Below are 16,358 nucleotides of genomic sequence, written 5' to 3'. Positions count from 1 at the left end.
ATTCTCAGAGGTCTAGCCCACTGAAGCATTCATCTCTGCCCCTAGGGTTCACAACTTCTATCCTTGCATGGCTAAAATAGATGGAAACTAAGCTGGATATAGATATTAAATTTTTCCCAAAGGCATCATTTCTTTTCTATGCTCTTCCTCCCACTAATAAGTTGTTTACTTTTAAGCTGGGGATGGGGGCAGGTCAATTAATCCTAGTCTATTTAAAGGAAATCTTTTCAGTGATGTATTATTGGGCAGTAACAGCCAGCTGTATTTTCACAAACATGTATGTATTTTATATCCCAGCTTCCCTAAGGAAGAATAACAGACATAAGACTTGATTTACATACAGCATGTGCTGCTTCTCAGATGCCACTGGAAAGTTGTCTGATTACCAGGTACAGTGAGGTATTTACAAATGTTAAATTGCAGTATTCCATCTTGGTGGATGGGGTAGGAGCAGTGAGTGGTTTTCCTCAGTCCTTACTCTTGCTGTCATTCTTTTTCTTTTGTTATTGAGTCAGCATGGATCTGCCTTATGTCTTAGTTTATTAGCAGCCAGTCTGCACACTATGCTTGAGCCTAGCATGATGCCCAGGTAACCAACAGGCTGGAAAATGCAAGATGTACCAGAAGAAGAGATCACGAAGATACACTGACACAGTTAGGAAACATTTCAGGTAAGGCATGTTTCCCAAACTTGGAACGCCACTAGTATAGGGAAAGCCCCTGGTGGGCCAGGCCAGTTTGTTTACCTGCCGCGTCCGCAGGTTCGGCCGATGGTGGCTCCCACTGGCCACAGTTCGCTGCTCCAGGCCAATGGGAGCTGCTGGAAGCAGTGCAGGCCGAGGGACATACTGGCCGCCACTTCTAGCAGCTCCCATTGGCCTGGAGCAGTGAACTGTGGCCAGTGGGAGCCGCCATCGGCCAAACCTGTGGACGCGGCAGGTAAACAAACTGGCCTGGCCCACCAGGGGCTTTCCCTATACTAGTGGCGTTCCAAGTTTGGGAAACACTGGTGTAAGGGTATTGTTACAAATAGGGCTTGTAGCAGAGCTAGTTTCCACCAGGCAATTTAATGAGCGCACCTGGCCTGCAAAAAGTTTCCTGATTGGATACACCACCAGATTGGCTGGAAGGGCCAGCAGACTGGCTCTTAAGCCTGCAGCAGCAGCAGCTCCTCCTCCCTGGGTGCTCAAGGCTCACACCACTGTGACTCCTAGAGAGTTGCCTTGTTCCTGCTGCCCCTGACTTGCTCCCAACCTTGCCTCACGCTGGTCCACACATGAGACCTCTCCTTGCCTGTTAACCTGCTTGCTCCTGGTGATTCTGACTCTGACCTTCAGCTCTGGTTCCTGCCTCTGGCTTTGACTCTTGGCTCTGGCACTCAGTTCCTGATCTCTGCCTGGATTCTTGGCTCTGACTTCTGACTACTGCCTCCAGCTCTGTCCCTGACTCCTAGTTTCTAATACTCAGTTCCTGTTGTCCACTCCAGCCATGAGGCCTCACAGATAAGGGCCAGGGGCTCTGGTGCAAGCATGGATCCTATTAAGGCACCAGTGGAACTGGTGGACGCTGTGCAGAACCTACAGCTGCAAGTGGCAAATGCAGAATGTGGACTTGCAAGAACAGGTTGCCTACTGACTCCTTCAACACTGTCCCTGCCCCTGGAGCCAAAGATTAATTTCATTAGGATGAGTTTTGAGGATTCCTAAGCCAATGCTGGCTCCTGTTCTTTGTGCACTTTAGATCATTCCCCACCGATCAGGCCTGCATGAGTCATCTTAAACTTGTTCACTGGGGAGTCTTTGGCTTGGGCTTCCTCCCTACCCCTTCTGGAACAGTCCAGCCCCCTCTTGGGACAATTAGAGGAATTAATTCAAGCCATGTCTATTATCTTTGACACCAATCATACGCAGACACCGATTCAGCCCTTCAGGCTTCACAGCACCTACTGCCAAATGTCAATGTTTGGCTACTGACAACAGGTGGAATGAGGCAGCACAGTGTAACCACTTCCACTGGGGTTAAATGAGATTATAAAAGATGAGCTCATGTGGATAGACCCTCTGCCCACCCTGGACAATATGATTGGCTTAAGTATCAGAATCTTCAATCCACTCATGGAGTGGTGCTGAGAGTGTGCATCAATTCTCCAGAGGCCGTCAGCATCCCTGTCCATGATACCCCAACCACGTGAGTTTTTTCCCTAGCATCAGAACCTATGACAGTGAACCAGACTCTGCCCACAGCTCTCTGACACGGAGAAGCTCTGACACTAGCAACTGGGCCTGTGTTGGCAACCCAGCTACCTTGCATTGATGTGCCCATCAAAGACTCAGACAGCACACGGGCTGGGAAATGGCAGGGCCAGAGCCCCAAGGAGTGAGTCCAGTCTTGTTTGGTTTTCTCCCTCCTCTGGGAGGCCCTCGGTCAGCACAGCAGGACCGTGAAGCCATTTTCCAATGCAGCTCTGCATATATCCACTGCTTTGAATACTGGCAAGCCCCAAGATTCATCTAGAGCCCCTAGTTGACTTGGGGGCCCTGGGTATCTTGAACTTTGAGGTCCATGTGGTACTACGATATGCAAGAACTCTCCAGATCCGGTTGAGACTACTGATGAGTACCTAATCTTTGGGACCATTAGCCCACTAGGCCATGCCAATGACAGTTGCCACTCTCTGGAAGCAATAGGATACCTTCCAGTTTGGTATAAACTGGGAACACCATGCTCTGGTCATCTTAGATATGCCCTGGCTTTCTACCCATGACCCCCGCATTCGCTGGGAACCCTACACTTTTTAGCTCCTGGTATTGCTGGCAATACTGTCTCCCAAGGACCAAACGGTTATATGCTACAGTTCATGCCACACACTGGAAAACCTTGATCCTCAAGAAGTGACCCCCTCAAGAAGTGACCCCCCCCTCCAACCCCTCATGAGGCAGATTAATGGAAGACCACCTTTCACTCTTGATATGGTCACTTATGAATTTGTCATGCTATGCATCCTATGTAACACTCCAGAACCTTTCAGCACTTTATGAATGATATCTTGTCCTTATCTACCTTGACAACATTCTCACTTTCTCTGAGCAACCTCTTTTTGACCATCATGGGTGTACTGTTCTTGAAAGACTAAAACAGAATCATCTATAAATGAAACAATGGAAATGCAAGTTTGGGATTGGGAAACCCTTGAATTTCTCTGATGTATTATCTTGCCACAGGGACCGGCAGTGGACCCCCACAAGGTATTAGCCATCATAGAGTGGGCAGCACTTAAGGATGTCCATGGACTCCAGAACTTCTTGGGTTTTGCTAATTTTATAGACTCATCCCAGGATTCTCTGCTCTGGTTCCCTTTCTCACAAACCTGCTGTGAAAGTCTTACTTAAATAGTCCAGAGAAATTCAAGGTGCTTTTTATAATTTGAAGCAGAGGTTCATCATGGCTCCCATCATGATCTACCCACCAGATCTTTTAAGATGGACACTTTGAACTGCAAGGGGGAGTTCTAGTCCAACTTGACATTCCAAATGAGCAGCTTCATCCATGCACTTTTTACTCATGAAAATTCATTCCTGCTGAGAGGAAATATGATATCCTAGCGAAAGAATTGCTGTCCATCAAAGTGGCCTTTGCAGAATAACTCTACTTTCTGGGAGAGGGGAAGTGTTAGGTTCCCAGTCTGTTCTCACAGATCATAAAAATTTGGAAAGACAGCCAACACTTGGACCAACAGCAGGCATGGTGGTCTCTCTTCTTTGAATGATTCAAATTCATGGTAATCTATTGGATTAGGACAAACAATGCATTGTGACAGAGGGATGAGTACTTAAAGCCTGGCAAGGAGACTGACTACTATCCTCAAGCCCTCAAACTTAATTTCTGGCACCATAACTTCTGACCTGTTATCCTCCATTCAGTCTCCATTGCATGGCAACCCCCTTTGCCATCCAAACCTGTCAAGCCTTAGACCACAACCAGGACCATACCTCCACAGTGTTTGTTCAAGGACAGGATCTCTTCAAGCCCTTACCTAGTCCCCGCTGGCTTTGGACCATAATTTCTATGGCCTTTATCAGGAAATTACCACCTTCCCAAGACCACACTACAATTCCAGTGGTGGTTGACCATTTAACTATGGTGGCTCATTTTTTGTTCCATGCCAGTCACTTCCCTCTGCTCAAGAGCCAGCCCACCTGTTTGTGAACAAGCTCTCTTGTCTCCACAGCTTGCCTATGGACATGGTATCTGACTGAGCACCATAGTTTATTTCCTGCTTGTGGTAGGAATTTTTTTATGCCACCTGGGTATTGATGCCCTAACCTCAATGGTATATCACCCAAGGACCAATGGTCAGGCAGAGTGGGTCAATCAGGTCTCAGACCAATGCATACATAGACTAGAAAGCAATCATAAAGATAATTGGTTGTCTTTGATCCTTTATGCTGAGTTCACCTACATAAGCAGACCCCTTCTTTGTTAACTATGGTCTCCATCCTCACATTCATCCAAAGGTTCACTCCAAATTGTCCATGCCCACTATCACCGAACTCACTGCCCACATCCAGCAGATACATCCCAAGAACTCCAATAGCAATTAGTCACCAAGGCAACTTACAAATGTTATGCCGACTGGTCCCTCTAGCCAACACCCAGGTTTGGGGTAGGGGATAAGGTTTGGTTGTCCACCCAGAACCTGCAATTAACTTGTCTTTCTCAAACTGGACCTACGGCTCTTCCAGATTATTAAACAGATTAATCCTGTTACATTCAAACTACAGCTACCAGATTATCTCAAGTATTGTGCAGCACAGCCGGTGCCTTCAAACCACTAAAAGTCCTTTAATAGATTACAGGGGAGCTACAGATAAGTTTCTTTTTGTGTTGACAAAGTGACCCAGGTTTGCTTCTCTGTTACACCAGTATAAATTCAGAGTAACTCCACTGTGTTTTAGCAAATTCAATTCTAAGGCAATAAAATCATCTGTTGGAGGTGGATTTAATCTAATTGATCTCATGCATCTCCCTGAAAACACAAGATTGTTCATTACTCTACCTTTTTGTCCTGTATAGTTTTAATTAAGTCCTAAGCGTTGGGGTTCCCACCACTTCCTCTGAGAGTAGTACATCACCTAGTATGTATCACTCTCAGCAAGCTTCCCTGATATTCAATCCAAACTTCTTAATGTCATTCTGTTATTTCTAGTTCTACTTCTGTGTGGCACACTAAGTTCTTCACCCTTCTTCCTGTTTGTACCATTCAAATGTGTAAATTATGCCTACCCTACATCCTCACTTCATCAAGATGCTCCTATTTCGGATATAGAGTGTATTTGTACAATGTAGGTTCACTGTTCATCATTAGATTCAGCATTTGCCAGTGATTAACATACAGTGACATCATGCTTGGGCACTAATTGGTCTCTGGTGAGCAAAAGGTTAAATTAGCTCATTGTTCCCCACCCTTGCACAGAGGAAGGACTATAAATTGACTGTGTAGGAAATGTTGCCTAATGCCAAACGTCACACAACAGAGTTGAACTCCAAGCTGGAAGTTTTCTTTGCTTTGACTATATTAAATTATTGTACTTTTTGTTATAAACAGTGACCTTTTAAGGAGACTATCTTGTTGACTGCAACTATCTTGTCCTGCCAAGTCATTCAATGGGTGGAGATTCTCATGCCGTAGGTTTTCCTCAGAATAGAAAAGATACATCTGATATCTGTTGATGCACACTGGCTTTTTAATGGTAATTAGAGCTGGTTAGAAAACTATTTTGTTCTGCAGAATAGTTCAACTTCTCATTAGAAAACTGTCTTTGGCTTTTAACAACTAAAAGCTGAAAACTTTAAATCCAAAACCCCAAACTTTCAAGCTTTCCTCTGAAAGTTATCAATTTTCCACCAAATAAAAGGTCTGCTTTCCCAAAAGTTTGTTTTGTGACTTTTTTCTTGATATAGTTGAAAACCCAATTTTCTGTTGGAGGGGGAACAATTGATGGAAATTTTTAATCGGCCCTAATGATGACTGCTGTAATGGATTGCAAATTTATTACACCACTGAACTCTCAACTCAAGATACCTGATACTTATGTTTCAAGTTTGTCTGATTATACTTCCATGAGGTGTAACTCAAAAGGACTGTGTTCTTTCTGCACTGTAATCAGTTGAGTTAGGTGGCTTTAATTTAACTATATAGAGTCACTATAAATGAAAGTAAGTTATAGCATATGGTGGTTTTTAAGTAGAAGATAGTTAGTGTATTAAGGGCCCAAGCCTGCAAACCTGACCCAGTCAAAACATCCATTTAAGTCAATGGACATTTTGACTAAATAAAATTGCAGGATTGGATTCGGTACCTTTAAAAAAGAAATGTTCAGTGTGCATTAATCACATGATGATTAAATTAGCTGCTTCTAAACTGCCCTGCTTTATAAATGGCTGGACACTGAAAGCAGCCTGTGTTTTTTAAAAAAGAAAGAACTATTGAAACAGAACTCTAGTTTTGTTTCAGCATTTGTGTTGGCAGTTTTGTGTGACTCTGTGGTATGCCTGGTATGAGGCACTGGTTGTCTCAGCTCAGTTATATTAACTAAACTTAGTGCTATTTTAGAAATGAAACAGCAATAAAAGAGTATTTTTAGTAGCAGTTGATATATTGGTTTTGATGTTGTCAGAAAAGACAAGCAAAATATAAATGTGGAGTCATTTTAAGGGTTTGTGTGTGTGCATGTGTAAGAGCGCAAATACGTAAGAACCCAAAGTGAGCATAAATATAATCTCCAGCATTCAAGGTCCATCTCAAAATGGGTGGAATGAACTTGAGTATTTATTTATAAATTCTGACATCTCATTTTTCTTGGGAGTGACTTGTCCTTGTCCTTCTGACTAATTTATCTAGATGAAGTAACAAATGTATTTTGGTTGTGTTTTTTTTCCCCTTCATATCTGAAAGAACACACAGTTTACGCTAGTGTACTTATTTCACTGGGACTTCAGATTGTTGACCTGTTGATTCACCACAGGAAGGAAGTGGTGAGAGGATGCATGTGTTCACTTGCTCTTTTCATAAACAACCTGAATGTTGAAGCCAGGGATCTATCTTTTTAACAGGGTGGAACAGCTTTTCCTGCTCTCCAGTATTCCAAACTATAGCTTGCTGTAGCCTCTCATAACAAACCTCACCTTGCTGATCACTTCTGCTGCAATACCTTTGAGGAAATCTTGTTCCCCCTCTCTGCTTGTGTTCTCCAGGGATTTGACCTTAATCTCCAACTGTATTATCCTCTTGGGTGACCTCATCTACTCCTTTGGTGTCTCATCATTTTGGTGCTGACAACTCTCTATTCTGCCTTTTTGGCCCTTATCTCTCTTCCTGAATAAGCTTGTATCTCTTCGTCTAGGGTTATAGGAACTGCCATGCTGAGTCAGAACAGTGGTCCACCTAGTCCAGTATCCTGCCTCTGACAGTGATCCATACTTCCTGCTTCTGAGGAAGGATGAGAAACGCCCCAGTTGGCTATGTCTCCAACATCGCCTCAAGAATATCCTACCACTCCCTCAAATTAAATATGATAAAAACTGAGCATCTCTCTTTGGTTCTGAAGGAATTCATATGTGAAATTACATAACTGCTAACTGTGGTATGTAACCTATTGTTTAAATCTGCTTCTGTACTAGATGACTCTAGGATAACTAATGTGACACCAATTTTTAAAAAGGGCTCCACAGGTGATCCCGGCAATTACAGGCTGGTAAGCCTAACTTCAGTACTGGGAAAACTGGCTGAAACTATAGTAAAGAACAGAATTGTCAGACACCTAGATTAACATGATTTGTTGGGGAAGAGTCAACATGGTTTTTGTAAAGGGAAATCATGCCTCACCAATCTAGTAGAATTCTTTTAGGGGGTCAAGAAGCATGTGGACAAGGGTGATCCAGTGGCTATAGTGTACTTAGATTTTCAGAAAGCCTTTGACAAAGTCCCTCACCAAAGGCTCTTAAACAAAGTAAGTTTGTCATGGGATAAGAGGAAAAGTCCTTTCACGGATCAGTAACTGGATAAAAGATAGGAAACAGAGTAGGAATAAATGGTCAGTTCTCAGAATGGAGAGAGGTAAACAGTGGTGTCTTCCTGGGGTTTGTACTGGGACTGGTCCTATTCAACATTCATAAGTGATTGGGGAAAAGGGGTAAACAGTGAAGTGGCAAAATTTGCAAATGATACAAAACTATTTAAGATAGTGAAGTCCAAAGCAGACTGCAAAGGGTTACAAAGGGATCTCACAAAATTATAAATCCATGGTATTTCCACATCTTGAATACTGTGTGCAGATGTGGTCACCATCTCAAAAAAGATATATTGGTTCAGAAAAGGGCAACAAAAATTATTAGGACTATGGAATAGCTTTCATATGAGGAGAGATTAATAAGATTGGAACTTTTCGGCTTGGAAAAGAGAGGACTGAGGGGTGATATGATAGAGGTCTATAAAATCATGACTGGTGTGGAGAAAGTAAATAAGGAAACGTTATTTACTCCTTCTCATAACACAAGAACTAGAGGTCACCAAATGATATTAATAGGCAGCAGGTTTAAAACAAAGTATTTCTTCACACAACACAGTCAACCCATGGAACTCTTTGCTAGAGGATGTTGTGAAGCCCAAGATTATAACAGGGTTAAAAAAAGAACTAGATACAGTCATGGAGGAGAGGTCCATCAATGGCTATTAGCCAGATGGGCAGGGATGGTGTCCGGAGCCTCTGTTTGCCAGAATCTGGGAATGGGTGACAGGGGATGGATCACTTGATTACCAGCTCTGTTCATTCCCTATGAAGCACCTGGCATTGGGCACTGTCAGAAGACAGGATACTAGGCTAGATGGACCTTTGCTCTGACCCAGTATAGTTGTTCTTATGTTCTTACATTCTCTTTCCTCTACCACAAACCTTCCCTGTGATCGTCGATATTCCATTCTTCCTGTCACTCAAACTCACCTTATGGAGTTAATTTTACATCTAAATAATTTTCAACTAAATTGATACATTTCTAAAATCAAGCAAATTTGGATGAAATATCATTTTGGGGACAATTATTTAATGTCCTATTTTTACATTTTTAATGGAACAATTTGATTTTTTTCATTTTAAAGTGACTTTTTTTTTAAAGTAAATTCATTTTTTTATATAAAACATGTATGAAAAAATTTAAGGTCAAAATTGGAACAATATCAAAATATGATTGGAAGAGTCCTCGGAAGTCATCTAGTCTGTCTCCCTGTGCTGAGACAGGACCAAACATGTCTTGACCATTTTAATTAAACTTGTTAGAATTTTGTTGCATCCAAAATCTTGGGGGTGGGGGGAACATTTTATTTTGGAATTAATTTAAAAAAAAATTACAATTTCCAACAAAATAGACAAACTGGATTTTCCATCTCTACTGTATAATCTATTTTGGATAATACTTTTAGCTGAGTTAAATTTCCTCTATTCCCTAGCCATCTCCCATTTCCATCTACATGTTCTGTAGTTTATAAATTCTTCAAGGCAGAGACTATCCTTTCTTTAATCTCTGTAAAGCACCATGCAAAGTTATGGTGCAGGGGTTGCCAAACTTACTGACCCTCCAAGCCACATACAACAATCTTCAGAAGTTCAAGAACAGGGAGGTGCCTGCCAAGGCATGGGGCTTCAGCCCTGCTCCGGCTGAAGCCCTGAGCCCCAGCAGGGGGGTTGGTGGGACTGAACCCCTGATATACCAGCAGAGTGAGGTGAAGCTTGATACAGCATGTCACATGCCCCCTCTCCCCCTGATTTTTTGCCAGGGTTTCTGGCCCTGCTTGGTCACATGGTGGCACCGAGCCCCCTCACTTCATGGCAGCTGTTGTAGCCTACAAGCTGTGGCTGTGGGGAGAGGTAGCAGCAAACAGCTGGGAGCTGCAGGGAGAGCTGTTGCTTTTGCTGCTGCTTCTCCCGCCATAACTAAAGCAGCGATCCTTCCCTGCAGCTCCCAGCTGTTAGCTCCACATGGAGAGGCAGTGGCTAACACCTGGGAGGGGCCACTGAGGGTAAAGAGGGGGTGTGCCCAGGGCTGCCCCGGGGGGGGGCAAGTGGGGCAATTTGCCCCAGGCCCTGCAGGGGCCCCCATGAGAATATAGTATTGCAACTTTTTTATGGAAGGAGCCCCTGAAATTGCTTTGCCCCAGGCCCCCTGAATCCTCTGGGCAGCCCTGGGTGTGCCTGGGGAGGCAAACTCAAGCTGTTGGGGGGGGGGGCAAACCTTTAAATTGTACAACCCTCAACCCCAGCTGGCACCAGTTATCTCTAGCAGAAGTCCCTAGGCCCATCACCCTGCCACTAGGCAGAAGCCCTGAGCTCCCCAGAGTCTGGTAGGCAGAGGATAGGGGAGAGCATGGGGTAGCTCTGAGAGCCACACTTTAAATATAAGAGTTGCATGTGGCTCACGAGCGACGGTTTGGCCATACCTGTAATGGTGAACCATACATTTTTTGCTGCTAATAAAATACCAGGAAGAATTAAATATAATGTTTGTCATGATTCTTGTCTAATCTATTTTGTTTTCCAGGGTTTAGGAAAACTATTGCCTAAATCATGTAGTGTGCAGGGATTAAATGGGACCCTAAGGACTGAATTTTTTTGTATGCTAATCTAATATTTTAAAACTTAACACAAGTGGAGTACAGCTGACAAACTACACAATAGCTGCCATGATATATAGCACTTATGTAGCTCTGTATGTCTTCAACACTGGGCAAATATTAACAAATGCTCCTAACAATCCCATGAGTTAGACAAGTCTTGTTTTTATTTATATGTGGAAACAAAGATACAGAGAGATTAAGGTGCTGAGTGCTGACAAGTCTCATTGACTTCAGATGGAATTGGGTGCACTCAGAACTTCTGAAAATTAAGCCCTGAGTGAGTTGCCCAAGGTAGGCAGTCTGACAGTTATGCTCTTATGTTGCTTTTCATCCAAAGATCTCAAAACACTTTATAGAGGCGGTGGTATTGTTACCATTTCACAGATAGAAAACAGACACAAACGACTTGTCCAAGGTCACCCAGCATGTCAGAGGTAGAGCTGGAAGAAGAGCTTGTCTCCTGAGTCTTATCACTCTGTCTAGTTGGGCACACACCCTCCCAAATATGTTTGCTTAATTGCTTATCTCTTGATTTCCTGACAAGAAGTGGGATCTCTAAGGGGCAGATTTTCAGCTTGTATAAATCTGTGTATAGCCATTAAAGTTAATGGAACTTTACAACAGCTGACAAATTTATTTGGGCATAAGCTTTTGTGTGCTAGAATTTCTAACACAAATCAGCAGTGAGTACAGTGATATTGGGCATTCTCTTCATAGCTATGTTTACCACAAATATGTTGAAATGTGAGTGTAGGTGGCTGGCGGTGGGTGATGAGGATTATTTGTTCTTTTTAATTGACAAAGAAAACTAAAAAGTAGCTTTCAAAAGGTATGTGGGGGGAAGGCACATAAAGAAAATCCTAATACCTGACTGGGCTCTGTTTAGGTGACAATGAAAGCTCTGTGAGATCATTTACTGGCAGTACTATACCTTAAACCTACTCAAATGATCATTCCACTTAGGTTTGTTTTTATAAATGTTCTAAAACTGTACATTCTAAAATAAAATGTTGATGTTCCAGATATTGCAGATGACTATAGATATGTAGCTGACAGTAAATGTCACTTTAAAATTCACAAAATAGTGATATAAAATATAGCAGAACACTTAAGGAAATTACTGAAAAAAACCTTTCAAAGACTATATTAATCAATGCCACTGCTGCAGAGCCAGGGTTTATCATATTTTATACCTTGTTTATGCATTTAGTGACCTGCATCTAAAGATGTCAGGCCTTCATGGAAAAAAATATATGCAATAGAGTTGTGCTGTCAATTATTATATTAGATTCAACCATTTTGCACTAGACTCTATCACACACCTAAATGAACCCAATATGGTGGGGAAGGGTCAACACAGCTTTTGCAAAGGGAAACTTATGCCTCACCAACCTATTAGAATTCTCTGAAGGTATAAGCAAATGTTTGGACAAGTATGATCCAGTTGTATATGGAGTACTTGGACTTTGAGAGAGCCTTTGACACGATCCCATGCCAAAGGCTCTTAAGCAAAGTAAGGAGTCGTGGGATAAGAGGGAAGGTCCTCTCATGGATCAGACTGTGTTTTGCTGAGTCATGCTTGAGTTATTTTGGGGGGACGTTCAGACAGCTTCACAGAAATGAATTGACTGTGGTCTAAGAGCATTGAAGAAGGGACTATTTTAGTGAGAGAGGTAATTGGAAGCAGAGAGGGAGAAGAACAAGGAACCCTGAGAACAGCCAGGCTTCATGGCAATACTTAGGCTGAAGTTTGTTCTATGTAGTGATTTGAGTTCTCAGTAAAGCCAAACCCTAGGAAAAGGGCCAAATTGGGAATATATCAGTATATGGGTTTACTCCATTCAGAGCAGAATTGGAACAATACATGCTGACATTGCTGTTTCTATTGCATGCCGTTTGTCCCTTTTTTATTGTGTGCAAAGTCATGTTGTAGTAATAGTGTGCATGTATAATGAATACTTGAAGTTTGTAATGGCAAGTAACATATGTTAATAGGGATGAAAACCCCACAATATCTTGAACATGTATGTGATACATCAGACATACTATACAAGTTTCAGTGCTACAAAGATGAAGCCACTGTACATTTAAATGCAGCATGCTGGCTTCTTCCATACTTCCTACAAAATTATTTTTTGTAGGCCACTGCCATAAGAATCTAATGGTCCCACTGGGCCAGAGCTTCCTGAAGCTGCAGGAGGCAGCAGGGCAGGGTTTTTCTCTTCTTAAATATTCATCTAAATGGGCTTTGCTATTGCAGTGCAGGAGAAAATCAGTATAAATGTGTTGCTTGTACAGGTGAAAGAATATCCCACCTTTCTTTTAGATAGCCTTTACAAAAAAAAAGATTGGCATTAACAATGATGGTTTTGTTCTTTAGCATCTGCTTTCCTCTTTAAAGTATTAAGTCTCTTATAACACTGCAGAGTGCCTAGTTGTTTCCATGCCACTCATTCGGAAATCTCCCTTTCATCATCAGCTCTCATAATATTAGACAATCAACAGGAAAAGGATATACACGTCTATTGATTAAAAACTGTACAGGCTGTGAATAAAGAAAGAATAGAGACAGCTGATAGCTTCTCGGAGTGGCAAAGGTTCAAAGGGATTTGCAGTCTTTCCAACAAATCTTTGATCTTTCATTTAATATAAGCACAGACAAATTTCCCCCACCCTAAAGGACCCTGGTGATAAGGGTGCTGGTATCGAAGGCAGTATCAAATATAATAGGGCCTGGTCCTGCCAGGCATGGAGGGAGCCTCCTGGCATTGTTCAGCACTCCACATGATTGGGCTCACAATGAGTAATGCAACAGGATATGAAAATGGGATGCAAATGGCAATTCACTGTCAGTGTTCAGTGGAATGTCACTTAATGCAAATAACAGCCTCAAGTGTGTGTGTGGTGGTTTTTTTGGGGAGGGGGGGGCGGGTTAGGTAGCATTAATTCTCTCTCCTTTCTAAATTTAGCAAATTCTAATGGTAATAAATGCAGACCTGTGCTAGAGATTCTGGGCATCAAATACATTACATCTTAAACAAGTTTCCCCCATGACTCTTCCTTGCTGAAATAATAAATGGCAATTTTAAAATCTCTTATCTTTACTTAGTTGATCAATTTTGCATTGCAGCAGTAATTATCAGAATTAAATTAATACTTAAATATGGGCATATAGGTAAGATATAATAGGAAGATTAAAGGAGCAGAAATTTTAACTGGGGGCCTGAACCATGCAGTCTTTATAGATACCAAAATCCTGTTTTATTATCCCTTATTGTTACCACATCCAAATGTTGGTATTGTTAGTTGCAAAGCTAAAATTAAGTGACTCATAATTGTCTTAGTAAATCTGACCACCACTAGCAGGTAGATTTTTTTTTTTTTTTTTTTATATGCAAACAAGCAATGAAAGTCAAATTCTCATCAGTGATGTAAGGTGTTTCCAGTGGATTTCCTGATTCAGATGTCTTTGCAAAAATATGAAGCGCCTGTGTGAAATGCAGGGCTTAATGAACAATTTGGGAGGGGGGGGGAATAGGATCTCCATTTTACCCAGTTAGATTTAAAAATGAAATTCTATATGAACCTTTTATCATGCTCTGAGGTGTTCAGATAACTTTGTTCTCATTTTGCATCCCTTTGCCATTCCAGATCCTAGTCAAGACCAGAAATGAAAGTATACAAAAATCTTTTTTAATTGAAAAAAAGCCTTTTCTTATGAGCTTACCAGCCCGATTTTTTGCAGACTCAAGTGGTTCTAACAGTTTGATACTTCACTTAAATTGTCCTTAAACATCTGAACTTCTGATATTTATTAACAAAATTGAATCCATACCCCAAAGGGATTGCATGTAACTTTTATCTCTTATGACTCAGTCTTAAACAAAGCCCACTGAATTCACCAGAGAGACTGCCATTGACTTTAGTAGACTTTGGATCATGTCCTTGATTTGTGTAATGTAACTTTTTTGTCTATATGAGTCTGCTGTGTGCAGCTGCAGGAAGTCATTTTGAGAGGCACAGTTCAGTGCAGCCTGCTATATAGGAGACACTGTTCTCTCAGGGATATGTTTATGTTCACTCTTTAAGTAAAAGGAAGATAATTTTGATTGTAAGTTTGTGCTTGCTCTTTATCTCTGGGAAAGAATAGCACAAATCTTTTTGGAAGGCCACTCACAGCTAATCTTAATACTGATATAAAATACCTTCGCCATAAATGTTTGGAGAGGCCACTACTCTGTATGAATAAGGGTTGTAAAGTCTACTCTGTATGAATAAGGGTTGTAAAGTCTAACCCATAGTTGTAGGTAGTGGAAGGTTACATGGATGAATCCTGTTGTAGGCCCTAAAGGTCACTTTAAGCCTCTGACTCTCTGGGATTTAAACTTCTACAAGCTTTGTCTTTAAGTCTGGTTCTCTACATGAAAGCTGAATTAATTTTAGAGGGGTGTGTGTGTGTGTGTGTGTGTGTGTGAAGAGTTTGAGACAGCGACTCTACAATGGGTGATTCTGGTAGATTGACAGTATTAAAAAAAAAAAAAGTGGAATCCAATCTTTAATTTCGTTTTTAATAAATCAACAATAGAACAACCAGACCCCAGCCCTGCAAAAATCAATCAGATTGAATTGACTGTAAAGTCATGCATTGCACTGAAAGAGCATCATTAACATGCCAGTTATGATTAGATATCTGTTCAGCTTTACTATTCAAGGACAGAATTTTACAGACTTCACTAAACCTTACAGTTAACCTTACAGTTAAAGGTTTTGTATTAAGTAAAATTTTAAAACTTGGTTAGTTACAGATTGTTTAAACAATCTCCACTTAACCATAAATATGTGAAAGATATTGTGTGAAGCCTACATTTTTTTTAAAGTCACAGGTCCATTGCACTTTATTTTATGCAATCATTTATACCAGAGCGAAGTGGGTGTAAAATGCTATTGGATTACTATGGTGGTGTTCTAATACTCACTCTGTACTAATTTAGTTGACTATACAAAGCAAACTGCATGGTTTTGTTATAAAAGCTGAAGGCTAGGTCAGTGGGTTGCTCATCTGGAAATTAGAATGATGGTGTACTAACTACGTCAGTACCACACAAGTCATTGGTGCTGTGCATAGGCACAGCATTCTTCTCACACTGATCATACTCACTCACACATACTCAGGCCTTGATCCTGCCTTGTGATCATTCTGTGTGATAGTATGTAGCTGCTCTTCAGGTGAGTTATCAGTAGGTGTTGGCCCCCTGTGCTTATGCACAGCTCATCATAGGGTCAGGGCTAATCTCCTAAAATAACAAATCCAAAAAGGAATTCGCAATACAACTATCAAAGTGGGTATGTAAAATCTTCCTTTTTCTTCATTTGTTTATTTCTGATAACTAAATTTATTTGGCAAAAAGACTGCTGCAATTCCTTCAAAAACTTCCCATAAAATATTTGTTTTTTACAGACAATATTTTGCACCTACACTTCATGCAGACTTTTTCCTGTCAAAATCATGGATGCAATTCACTGAGTGGGGGGGAATGGAGGCTCAGTTTGAAAATTAGGCTCCAGGGTGACAACCTTAAGCCAACAGGAGTTTTGCTGTTGGCTTCAATAGGACTAGGATTTCACCCCCAGGTTTCTTACTGTATATTAGAGTACCAACACAGAATGTGCACACTCATTCTGAAGAAACTGG

The 16,358-nt window shown here is 41.4% G+C and overlaps 1 protein-coding gene across 1 annotated transcript in view; it reads left to right on the top strand.

Moving 5' to 3' along the window:
• The window catches only part of ANO3 (anoctamin 3), a 348,638-nt gene that overhangs the window by 11,202 nt on the left and 321,078 nt on the right, over positions 1-16,358 (top strand). The window lies entirely within an intron of this gene.

The sequence above is a fragment of the Malaclemys terrapin genome, chromosome 4 (genome assembly GCF_027887155.1).
Source record: "Malaclemys terrapin pileata isolate rMalTer1 chromosome 4, rMalTer1.hap1, whole genome shotgun sequence".
NCBI classification, from domain to species: Eukaryota; Metazoa; Chordata; order Testudines; family Emydidae; genus Malaclemys; species Malaclemys terrapin.
Note: the sequence above shows the minus strand (reverse complement) of the source record. Positions and strands in the feature narration are given on the sequence as shown.